The sequence below is a fragment of the Capricornis sumatraensis genome, chromosome 6 (genome assembly GCF_032405125.1).
Source record: "Capricornis sumatraensis isolate serow.1 chromosome 6, serow.2, whole genome shotgun sequence".
Taxonomy (NCBI): domain Eukaryota; kingdom Metazoa; phylum Chordata; class Mammalia; order Artiodactyla; family Bovidae; genus Capricornis; species Capricornis sumatraensis.
Window position 1 is genome coordinate 73,957,208 of NC_091074.1, and position 12,853 is coordinate 73,970,060.

The following is a 12,853-nucleotide window of genomic DNA, read 5'->3' on the forward strand; positions in this document are numbered from 1 at the left end:
AGGGGAATTTCAGCTTCTGAACACACCTCCCTTACCAGCTGCACAATATCCAGGTGGAGAGAGAGTAGGATAGAAGTGAGCAAGATCCTGAGAAGGGGGAGGTCCTTAGGTTTAGCTCACTGTGACATGTCCTAATGGTGTTGCTTGTTTCTGTAATGCTGGTATTATGGAAACCGAAGGTGCAGTTGGGAATTGGGGCACGGGTGAGTATCGATGCTGGGGTCAACCTCCCTCCATGGCCCCACTCCATGTGGAAGTCAAAGCAGGCACCTGGGAAGAGTGGACCCTGATGCCTTCCATTCCCCTCAGTAAGGCACAGACAGCCTACTACCCCTGCTCCTGAGAAAAAGCCATTTATTTCTGGTAAGAAGAAGCCTTTAGCACACAGAGGATGTGCTAACATGAGAGAAAATATTTATCTGCATGGTATGGATTTTTCTCTCGAGGAAGAGTTTTCCTACCTGTAATGCTGTGAAAAGCAGGTTCTGATTTACCAGAAGACATATTTCTGAAGGAGACCATGCCTTGGACAGTGGAGGGGATGGCCTGGGATGCTTGTCACTCTTGATCCAAGTTGGCAAGCTCTGCCTGGAGGGGGACCTGGATCCCTGGGTGAGAAGGCCCACTTGCTGTCCCTGGAACTGGTCCACTTACCCTTATTTGAAAAGCTATGGCACATCGGGGTAGCTTGGTGATAACGGGGTGTATCTCTCCTCATTCTCCTTTGTTCTTGGTAGGAGAGAATTCTGTGGTGGCAGTAATGTGGACCTATTGGGTCTTGGAATTCTGCTTGGTACCAATTTAACTCCGTGGCATGAGGTCCATGGTGAAACACCATCTTCTCTTTTAGGATCTGTCCAACAGCTGTTATGACAGTCTGAGCCTCAACAGCCCTGCTGTCCATGGTGGATTTGCTTTTGATTGATTCTTGGCTCTTGACACTGACTGTTTCAGGCTTGCCTTTTTGCAGGGGCTCTTCTGGTTCTTTGCATTTATTGGGGAAAATCCACTGCAGAAGGAGCTTAATCCTTTCTTTGAAGTGGCTTTCTGACAGAACCTGTCTCTTCTGTCGAAACTTACTTTTTAGGGACTCTGTTGATTCTTTTTTCTGGCCAGGATGGCTCATCCCTTGGGGTTGGTAAGCCCTCCGTTCTGCCAGTCCTTTTTGAATCTGTCTTAATTTGGGCCTTGTGTATTTCTCTCTCCCATCCTTGGGGACAGACTTCTTGCCTTGGCTCTTATATTTGAGCTGTTGTTTCATGTCCACCTGCTGCCCCTGGCTGCTCCCTTCACTTGATGTAGCATCATAGAGTTCTGAGGAATTGGATTTGTCTCCACTGGATAAGATCTGATAGGGCAGAGATTGCTGAGAAGCCAAGATGTTTGCAGCAAGAAACATATTTGAGTGACAGTCTTTGAGAAGTGTATCAGTGGCACAGTCTTGAAGAAGCACACCAGTTTCACAGTCTTGAAGGAGCACACTGGTGGCTTGGCCTTGAGCGTGATCCTGCTGGTCAGTGAACCCTTGAGACTCAAGCTTAAGAAACTGTCTCTCAAAGAGTAGATCTTCTGTATTTGAGGCAACAGATTTTGTATTCAATGAGGGGCTTTTATTGCACCTTGGAGACCGTAATCTCCTGAAATCCATATTAATGTCTAGGGATTTGACCTGCACACTAGGTTCCCTGGTGCCCTTCCCAGCTGAGTCTCCTTCCACAACCTCTTGGGCCCTGGAAGATGGGGAACATTCATCGAGGTCCACAACTATCACATTAGAGCAAGATTCTGGGGAGGCCTGCCCCCTAGTTTTCTTCTGTGGCTCACTGCTGGCCATTGCTGAACTTGGACTTGGCTCCAGGCCACCTTTCTCAGTTTCCACAACAGACTCACTGTGCCACATTCTGCTCACAAAGTTGTATTTGGGGGCCGGAGAAGATGGTTTGTTTTCCTGTCCAGTCAGATGGACATCTGAGGGCTTATGGGTGTCACCAGGTGTGGGTCCTCCCAGGTACCCGCAGGTTTTCTTAGTCGCCCATGAGGGGACAGGGAGGGGACTCTCCAGTGGGGCAACTGCCTCTGTTGTTATCAGTTTCTCTCCTGCGTGGGGCTGAGGAGGTTTTCCCAAGCCCTTGGTTAATGGGGCTGAGTGGTCTCCAGATTCACAGGTGGCCTTCAATGTGGGCCTTTGAACCTTTTTCAGCTTCAAGCAAAATATGAACTTAAGGACTTTGAAGAGTAGGCTCCACCTGTGCCTCACCCGAAACCTCATTGTATGTGCTTCCAGCTCCTGCTCGGTATACGGACTGAGGGCAAGAGACTCATGGGAGGGGATCATGGAGGCTTTCCCATCCTGAGAGGACTGTGTACTTTCTGTTTTCATGGGACCATTTGTCTCTCCCAGAATGTCTAAAACAAGGTTGCCAGCAAGCCTCGAATGATAGACTTTCACAGGGATCTCTCTCTCACAGATTTGCTCTCCCTTCCTCTCTGTAAGGACGCTTGAGACTGCTGGATGCTTCTTGTCTGGGCTCAACACTCTTTCTGACTCAGATTTTGCTCTCGGATCCTCCACTGGAGGGTTGGCTGAGAACATGTACAGATGTTTAGTGATCTTCCCCACACTCTGCCCTACATCATGGCGCAGGTCTCTCCCTGGTACGATTTGTGCTGGGCACTTGGACCTCATCTTTTGTGCATCCTGTCTCCTTTTGCCTAGACCTGCAGAGCATCTTGAGGGCCCCTCCCTGCCCTGTGCCTGACAAGGCCTTGGGTATCGATCCTGAGGCTGCATCAGTTTCTGAGATGCTTGGATTCTGTTCAACAGGCCACTCTGTTGCTGCGTGAACCTTTGGGAAATGTGGTGCTCCAGTTTCTCCTGCACCTCAGGGCTGATCAAATACCCAGGAAGGACGGAGACAGAGCTGTTAGCCTGGGAAGACCTGGTCTCCTGGGGTAGGTTGGGACTGACCTGGCTAAAGACTTGCTGAGAGTTTTTAACTGAAGAGGGTAGAGTTCTCTCTCTTTCTAGTTGTTTTTTCCGAAAGTGACTTTCCAGGTTTTCAATTGCATTTGAACTGAAAGACGATGCCTTATTTTGGACTGTAGGGCAAGATGTTTCAATGGACCCAATCTGGTGTTGAGATGATGATGACTGGACTGAGCGAGAGGCTGATGGATGGACAGTTGTTTCGAACTGAGCCTGAGGTCGTGGATGATATAGGGGTATGACTGGAGTCAAGGATTGGGGTCTGGCCTGGATCTCCATATGAGCCCGAGAAGATGGCTGACAGAGAGGGATGTTTAGATTCAAGGGTATCGGTTGGGCTTGGATCTCCATGTGAGCCCGAGGAGGTGGTTGAAACTGGGGCATGGTTGGAGTTGAGGGTTGTTGGTGGTCCTGGACCTCCATGGAAATCTTAGATGTTGGTGGACATTGAGGCATGGTTGCCTGACCTCTACCTCCCCAAGGAAGGGGTTGGGCCTGGGTCTTCATGTGAGCCCAAACAGGTGGTTGAAACTGGGGCATGTTTGGAGTCCAGCGTAGGTGTTGGACCTGGGTCTCCATGTGAGCCTGAGGTTGTGGTGGTTGACACTGGGACATGGATGGAGTCCAGAGTAGGGGTGGAACCTGGGTCTCCATGTGAGCCCGAAGTGGTGCTTGAAATTGAGGCATGGTTTGAGCCAGGAGTTGGGATTGGACCCAGGTCTCCATGTGAGTTCGAGGTTGTGGCGGTTGATACTGGGACATGGATGGAGTCTGGAGTAGGGGTGGAACCTGGGTCTCCACGTGGGCCTGAAGTGGTACTTGAATGTGAGGCATGGTTTGAGCCAAGAGTTGGGATTCGACCTGGGTCTCCATGTGAGTTCGAGGTGGTGGTTGAAACTGGGGTATGTTTGGAGTCCAAGGAAGGGACTGGTCCTGAATCTCCACGTGAGCTTGAGGTTGTGGTGGTTGACACTGGGACATGGATGGAGTCTGGAGTAGGGGTAGAACCTGGGTCTTCATGTGAGCCCAAGTTGGTGGTTGAGAGTGAGGCATGGTTGAAGCCAAGATTTGGGCACTGGACTGGGTCTCCATGGAAACTTCAGATGATGGTTGACATTGTGGCATGATTGGAGTCAAGGGTAGGGGTTGGGCCTGGGTCTCCATGTGACCCAGATGTGATGGCTGCAACTGGGGCATGGTTGGAGTCAAGGATTGAGGTTGAGCCTGGGTGACAGGGTGGGTCAAGTGCTTGGCCAATGACAGTTTTGAAGTTACTTTAGCTGGAAGATGGAATGGTCTGGCTTTAGAGTGTTCATTAAATAAGACAGGGCATAACTCTTGAGCTGACCCAGGTAGTGTGACAGCAGCTACAAGAGACTCACTGTGCAGAAAGGGGAGACCCCAGAAGAGCTGGCTGCATGTCTTCTGTAGACAGTCCCCCAAAGTGTCAGGATATCGGGGCTTCTCAGGACCAAGCAGCTGTTCATGTTTGCCTTTTATGTTCCGGAAGTGTTGGTGACCCAAGGTGTCCTGTTTGTGACCCAGTGACTCGATCCTCTTCCCTGAAGAATTCAGGTGGTAGCCTGCCTCCTCCTCCTCTTTCTCTTTCCAAAACTTAAGTTCCACTCTCTTGGTGATTAGTATTTCCAGCAGCTCCTGGACATCAGGGTTGATAAAAGCGAGGCTACCAGCCTCTATCTGCCTGTTTCTGGGATCTCCCAAGAATGAAGCCTCTGGTGGGGAGAGGGGAAGGCTTTCTTTCTGGGACTCTAAGTGTGTCAAGGTGGAGAAGCTCCAAGCTTTGGCTGCTTCCTGCCACCAGGCCAGGCCAGGGGAGTGTGGAGATGACCTGTGTTGGATGGTGCCCAGTGCGAGTGCCGTAGAGTCACCCTGAGTGAGACTCATCATGGAGCCTGATGGTTTTGGGGCAGAGCAGGGTGCTGGAGGTGGAGAGCAGGCTCTCCCATGAGGGGGCCTTGGTGGGGAAGGGGAAAGAGCCAGTGGCCAGGGTGAAAGGCTGTCCAGGGGAAATAAATGCTCTGGTGTTGGAGAGGCACTCAGGTATGACTCTGAGTAAGTGGAAACTGAGCCTGGAGAAATGGTAGAAGCCCATGGTAGAGGCTGCTTGGTCAGAGGAGCTGGGGAAATGGTGGGAGCTGCCTCTTCCCTGCATGGTTGGTGGGCTCCAGCAGAAACTGCTTTGCAAACCTTACCAGGTGAATCTTGACATGAGACCTGATGAAAGCTGCCCTTGTCAGGGAACTTCCCTAGATGTCTGCAGGAGACATGAAGAACCAAGCTTCAGCCAGGAGCTGCCAGGCCAGGAGGACCAGACAGGCCAGGCAGGGGTGGGCAGCTGCACCCCACAGCCCTGCATGGCCCCAGTACTGACTTCACAATGCTCCTGCTGTTCCTCACCTCAGGGTGATAGCCATACCACCCCCCCGGGAATCCTCCTCCCAGCTCAGCCCCAGGCTGCCAGTATCCCTGGGCTCACACCATAGGCTCTAGAAGAACCCCCTAGAAAGAAAGGGTAGATTCTCTACCTTTGCAGAAGTGAAGTCAGGTCCCAGACCTCTTCCAGTGCTTCCAGGCAATCTCTGCAAGCTGGAAATCAGCAGACTGGGTCATGGTGGTGAAGATAGGAGCCTAGGGGTCTTACAGGAAGCTGAGTGCACCGTCTCTTTCAGGGGCACCATTGGGAGACTGGAGCCCAAGCACCAGTGTCCAATACCACATGACCCCTGACAGTGATGGTGAAGCTCGTGAAAGGGTTTATCACTCAAATTTTCCATATCCTTTACTCCTTGCTGCCCTCACAACCTACCTGTAGGGGAAATGGGCAGGCATCAGTCTGCAGTTGAATCTGAGCAAAGTTAAACCATGTGTGCTATGTGTACTGGAGGGCTCACCCCTCCCAGTCCAGGTGCTATTAGTCCAATACAGCCCACACGCCCCTTTGGTACAGAGTCTTTTTCAGGCCCCTCACAGCTACATTCTACACACAGAATCTGGGAAGTATCTGGATTCTGTTGTCCTTCTCAGAAGCCTCCCTGGGGGCTCTGTTTCTCACGGAAGAAGTCCAGCCACTGGCCCCCTCCGAGTCCGTGGAGCTGGGCCTCATGGCCAGAGAGGTGGGGACCAACTCTGGGGGCACTCATGGCTGGATGTCAGAACTCACCTTTCAAAGCTCCATTTCTCTTGCTGCTCCTGCTTCTTCCCCTTCTTTCCATTTGATGCTGAGAGAGAGAGAAAAAAGGGCAGCTTAAGACCCAAATCTCAGTCTCCCCTGTCTAGACAAGCATCAGGCACTAGTGTCCATACATAATATGACTTTCTACATTTCACGGACAGAGCTCTGTGATGTTTCTTTCCTTTCACTCATTTTTAAAGTGGATAAAATATTTTCTGTTTTCCTTCTTTGAAGAACTGCCGGTGACAGAATGAAACACCAATACTGCAGAGTGGTTTGAATCTTTATATTTTAACACTTGCTTCTTACAGCTGCTTTATTTTATATCCCTTGCACAACAACCTACAGGGCAAGCTGCCAAGCACTATGATTCAGAGACTATACAGTGCGCAGGCGCAGGTCGAGATAACCTTTACCTTGACTTATTTACTGCAGCTAAGACTTTGTTTTGGGGAACTTCCTTATCAACTTAGAATCCGTTTTGTCCCAGGGTCTGTTCCTTTTGAGGAATCAGAGAAACATCCTTGTGTGCAAGAAATGTTCTTTTCCCACGGGAACAAACAGGATTCTTAGCTGAACATCTTGTTTGCAAGAATGTTCAGCTCAGGTTGAGAGTCTCGTTTGCAAGCACTTCTCAACCTTCCTTAAACCTAGTTCCCTACACTGGGCAGAACATCTCGTTTGCAAGCACTTCTCAACCTTCTTTATACCTTGTTCCCTACAAAGAACAAAAGATGATTTTCTATGTGAGAGGTACTTCTTTTGTCACTGTTCCTCTGCTCAAGAAACACACGCATTCTCAGACTGTGGGTGAATCTTAGCTCCATCAGGTAGATCTCTGCTTCTTGATACCAGCCCCTGCTCTGAGGTTCTTGGGGCTTCAGCATTGCCAGAAGATCAGCCCTGAGACACTGTTCACAGCTGCTGAACTAGTGCTTAGAGAGTCCTGTCCTCTCCTGAGATTGAACTAAGTATCCAATCCTCAACCCCTGGTCACTTTGTTTGGGATATGCCCTGGAGCCCCTGCCACACCTGGACGCCTGATCTGAGATCTTTGGGTAGAAATCCTAGTGTTCACTATATCTCCTGCCCAGCCTGGTTTGTCCCTAGAGGCATGATATTCTATTTTTCCCTGAAAATAGATGTCCTGTTCTTTCCCACCGCAAGAATCTCTGGTTGATTCAGAAAAGTAGAAATCATAATAAAAAAGATTTCATATGCTTGTGAGTCTGGACCAAGGGTTCCTTACCTTTCTGATGTTTCCATGTTTCCTAAGGGGAGGAAAGGATGGGTTATTCTCCAGGTAGGGAAGGATCAGGAAAAAGAGCCCCAGTCCACACAGAAAGGCGAGGATGGTATCGATCGCCCAAAAAGGGGAGCTGGAGTTCAGCCAAATATCAAAAGTACTTTTCAGATAAAGGAGAGGATTTTCCTTCATCTGTATCACACTGCTGCCCTCAGGCAACTGAGTACAGGGTGTGCACTTGGGGACTAAAGTACTAGGCTCACATCACAGAGCTGTGGTCTGGTCACAAAGGGCCTTTGGGAGTAAGAGGGAGTAGCAGAGGAGGAGGCTGGACTGTAGCCCCTCCCTAACCATCCAGCCCTGCAGCCTCATGCATCTCCCTTCTCTGAGCCTTCCCATCCTACCTTCTCATCCTGTTAAGAGACATTAGTCAAGTGTTGCCTCTTTCTCCCTAGGACTCAGAGAATTCCAGGTTCCTTTGATATCACTGCTTGAGTCCCCATCAATACTTTAAAAAATCTGGAGTTCTCCCTGTAACTTTGATTAATCCCAGGTATTTTAAATTTTATGATATTTTTTTAAAAATTTCAGTTAATTTTGACTATATTCAACTACCAGGAATTAAAAGTTAGTAAAAAATTTTTGAAATTTCCAAGGCTGTGAAATATAAAGCAAATTAAACCTTCAGAGTAAATTTTTCATAAGTTTCCAGCATCCTTGTTTTCTGAACTCAGTACACTGAACAAAAAGTTTTGGAACACTGTACAGATACACAAACATCCTTTAAACAAATCAGCCCAGTGTTTTCAAATCTAAGAACCAAGTTTTGTTTTGTTTTGTTTTGTTTTCAGTTCAAATGTTATCTTTCAGTATTTTTTATATGTTGGACTGCTAGCAGTCAGTTCTCCCAGCCTCTGTTTATCTGGGAATATTTTTATTTTGCCATCTTTTCTGATTTAATAGACATGGAATCCTTGGGTGACAATTTTTTCCTTCAGATCTTTTAATGTGGCATCTCACAGCCTTCCCTCTGCCGTTTCTGACTGGAAGTCAGTGATTAATCTTATTGTGGTCTCTTCATATATGGAGAGGAGAAGGAAATGGCAGTCCACTCCAGTGTTCCTGCCTGGAGAGTCCCATGGACAGAGGAGCTTGGTAGGCTGCCCCCTATGGGGTCACACAGAGCCACGACTGAAGTGACTTAGCAGCAGCAGCAGCAGCATATATGGAGAACAGTTTTTCTCCGGCTACTTTTTTTCCTTTGTTTTTCCACAGCTTGACCAAGATGTGTCTTAGAGTGGATCTGTTTCCTTTCATTTTTCTAGAGGTAAACTCTGAATCTGGAGAGTGGTTTTCATCAAAATTTTATAAACTTTCAGCCATATGTCTACAAGTAATTTTATTCTGTCCCCTTTCCTCTCCCTTCTTTCTCAGAGTCTCTTTCCTTCCACATTTGATGGTGTGCTGAATGGATGCCGTAGATCGTTTCCCCTCAACATTTTTTCTCTTTGTTTTTTACATTGATTTCCTGAATTCATCTTCAAGGTTATGGATTCTTTCTGCTTCCATCTCAAGTGTGATATTGAACCTATTTTTCATTTTAATAATTATAGTTTTCAATTCTAGGATTTATATTAGTTTCCTTTTTAAAAATAATTTGTAGCTATTCATTGAGTGTCTCTTTTAACTTAGATGAATAAATGAAAATCATATTTTCATCTAATTCTTCGAGCATGTCTCCTTTAGTCCATCTTGCAGTTATCATTATTTTGATATTTTAATGTTTTGACCTTCATCTGAATTTATAAGTGATATGTGAGTCATATGTGATATATTATATAAATGCTTTACTCACCACCGTTTCAACATTAGAGTTTTCTGATTTTAACTGTGTACTTATCTGTCCCAGGGAGTTTTATACTTGGATATATTTTCCTTTTCCTAATTAGCATCTTTTCATTTCAGCTTGTAGAACTCCTTTTAACATTTCCTATTAGACTGATCTAATGGTGATGAACATTTGCTTGTTTGGAAAATTCAATGTCTCCTTCAATTCTGAATGACAGTTTTGCTGGGTATTGTTTCTCTGAATTAACTTTCTGCCCCTTGCTCTGCCTCTTGTCCTTTCTCCCTTATAATTCATATCGTAGGTCCACTTGATGGTGCCCCTTAATTTCGTGTGCTTAACTCCACTCTTTTAATTTTTCTTCTTTCTCTCTGAGGAGGTGAATTCCACAGTTTTGTCCTCAAGTTTTCTGATTCTCCCTTCCACTAGTCCATTGTCGAATCTCTCGGTTGATTTTTCAGTCCAGGTGCTGTACGGTTCAGATTTATGGCTTCTGTTTGGTGCTTAAAAATAATTTTTTTCCTATCTCTTCATTGAAATTCCTGTTTTGTATATGTATTGTTCTCCTGATCTTGGTGAACATGTTTTTAACAATTATTTCAAACTCTGTATCATGTAAATCACTTCTGTTCATAAGAATAAGGACTGTTTCTAATCTTTTGTTTGTTTGTTTGTTTGGAACACTGTCCTCTGTTTATTTAATTTCCCTCACTCTCTCTGTTGGTTTTGCACAATAGATAAGATAGCCACCTCTCCCAGTCTTGACAGAGTCATTTCACATTGAAGGTGAGACTCACTAATCAGCTCAGCCTGGGTTCTTGATTGTTTCTCAAATTTTGTGGGTTTTTTTCAACCACACTCTTTGTTCTTGGTACTTCCCGGTAGCTGAGGATGTTCACGGGCCCATCAGTGTCCCAAAGGGGAGAATCACGGTCAGCACATGGAGGTAAGATGACTGGAAGCTGGGAAAGTATGTAGTCCAACCCCTTTCATGGACAAGCTTCTTATTGGGAGACCTAGCAACTTGGTGTAGGACTGAGGAAGAAGGTAGAGGGACACAGGCTTCTTGGGCTTCTGGTGAGACTCTCAGTCAGCTCACGTGCTCGGTGTGCTCAGTCGCTAGGTCATGTCCAACTCTGAGACCCCATAGATTTAACTCTCCAGGCTCCTCTGTCTATGGAATTCTCCAAGCAAGAATACTGGAGCGGATAGCCTTTCCCTTCTGTAGGGCATCTTTCCAACCCAGGGATCGAACCCAGATCTGCATTGTGGGCAGATTCTTTACCATCTGAGCCACCAGAGAAGTAGTGTTCAGTATAGTTATCATATTGTACATTACATCCAGAGTTTGTATTTATCTTGAAACTGAAAATTTGCTCCTTTTGACTGCCTATGTCTAATTTCCCCCTCCACTTACTCCCCACCTCTGGCAAGTACAAATCTGTTCTCTTTTTCTATGAGATTTTGTTTGTTTTTGAAGTATAATTGAGCTGAACACTATATTAGTACCTGTTATGCAAAACAGTGATTTGGTATATCTAGACATTTCAAAATTATCCCAAAGTTAAGTTCATTACAATCAGTAATACAGAGATATTACCTAATTATTGACTATATTCCTCACGTTGTACAATTTCATACCTGTGACTCCAACCAGAATAAATGTCCATATGTATGACATCTATTTTCCAAGCAGAAATTTGTACCCTCACCATTTCTCTTCTTTGAACCTCTTCTTCTGTCAGTCACTTATTTGTTCTTTGTAAATATAAATGTGTTTCTGTTCTGTTCTATTTGTCTATATTTTTGTTTTTGGATTCCTCACGTAAATGAACTAATAAAATATTTATCTTTCTCTGACTTTTGTCAGTTAGCATCCCTCTGGTCCATCTAGGTTATCACAAATGGCAAGATTTCATTTTTTTTTTATGACTGAGTAATACACACACACACACCATATCTTTCTCCAGTCATCTATTGGTGGGAACTTAGGTTGCTTACATACATCAGCTACTGTAAATAATACTGTAAATATCAGCTACAGTGAACGTAGCAGTGCATATATTTTTTAATTAGTGTTTTCATTTTCTTCAGATAAATGCCCAGAAATGAAATTGCTGAATAATATGATAGTTCTATTTTAAATTTCTTGAGGAATTTCCATACTATTTTCCATGGTGACTTCACCAGTTTACATCACTATTTACCTTGTATGGTACAGTGTACATTGTTTGGTTGAACTCCCCTTTGAAGCTGTCTGTCCTAGACTTTGATTTGCTGGGACGGTGTTGTTTACTGTTTCAGTTACACTCTACCACTAGCGATCAGTCTGCTCAGACTGTCTGCTCCTTCCTGATTCGGTGTTGGATGAAGCTGTCAGTCCTGGACTTTGATTTGCTGGGACGGTGTTGTTTACTGTTTCAGTTACACTCTACCACTAGCGATCAGTCTGCTCAGACTGTCTGTTTCTTACTGATTCAGTGTTGGATGATCAATTTCTATAAATTGATTCATTTCTTCTCTCCGTTCAATTTGTTTACACATAACTGTTTGTGGTATTCTCTATGATTTTTTAAGCTCTATGATATCAGTTATAATTTCTCCTCTTTCATTTTTTATTTTGTTGTTGTGTTCTTTCTTTTTTCTTTCTTAAACTGGTTTTGAATTATGTTTATTTTTTCAAAAACTTAGCTCTTGGTTTCATTAATATTTTCTGTGAAGATTTTGGTATTTCTCTTATTATTTCCTCTTTGATCTTTATTATTTTCTTCTTCCCTCCCAATTCCTGTAGATAGTAGGTTAGGTTGTTCATTAAGATTCCTCTCGTTTCCTAAGGTAGGCCTGTATTGCTCGACTCTAAAAACTTCTTTTGTTGCATGCCATAGACTTAGGGAGGTTGTACCTTTATTTTCACTTGCTTCAAGTTAGTTTCTGTTTTCCTCTTTGATTTCTTCATTGACCCTATGTTTTCTCAGTAGCATATTGTTTACTCTCCATATGTTTTTTTTTCTAATATTTCTTCTTAAAATTAATTTCTAGTTTTATACTGTTGGTATAAAAAAATTTGACATCATTTCTATCCTCCTAAATTTGTTGACACGAGTTTTGCAGCCTAGCACTTGCTCTGTTCCATGTGCACTAGAAAAGAATGTATATACTGCTGTTTTTGCAGTCAATGTCCAACATCTATTAAGTCCAACTTGTGTGTGCATGCATGCATGCTAAGTCGCTTCAGTCATGTTCAACTCTTTGAGACGCTATGGACTGTAGCCTGCCAGATTCCTCAGACCATGGGATTCGCCAGGCAAGAAAGTTTGATAAGGGCAGGTATGACCTCTGGACTTCTGTTGCTTAGAGGGTTTTTTTAAAATTACAAATTCAGTACCATTACTAGTGATTGATCTGTTCAAGATGTGTGTTTTATTTTGATCAAGTCTTGGCAGGTTGTATGTTCTAGAAATTCACACTTTCTTCTTCTGCTGCTGCTGCTAATATGTTGGCATATAGCTGTTCATATTGTACTTTTATGACAAATTGTATCTCTGTGCAATTTGGTTTTCATTTACCTTCTTTCATTTCTTA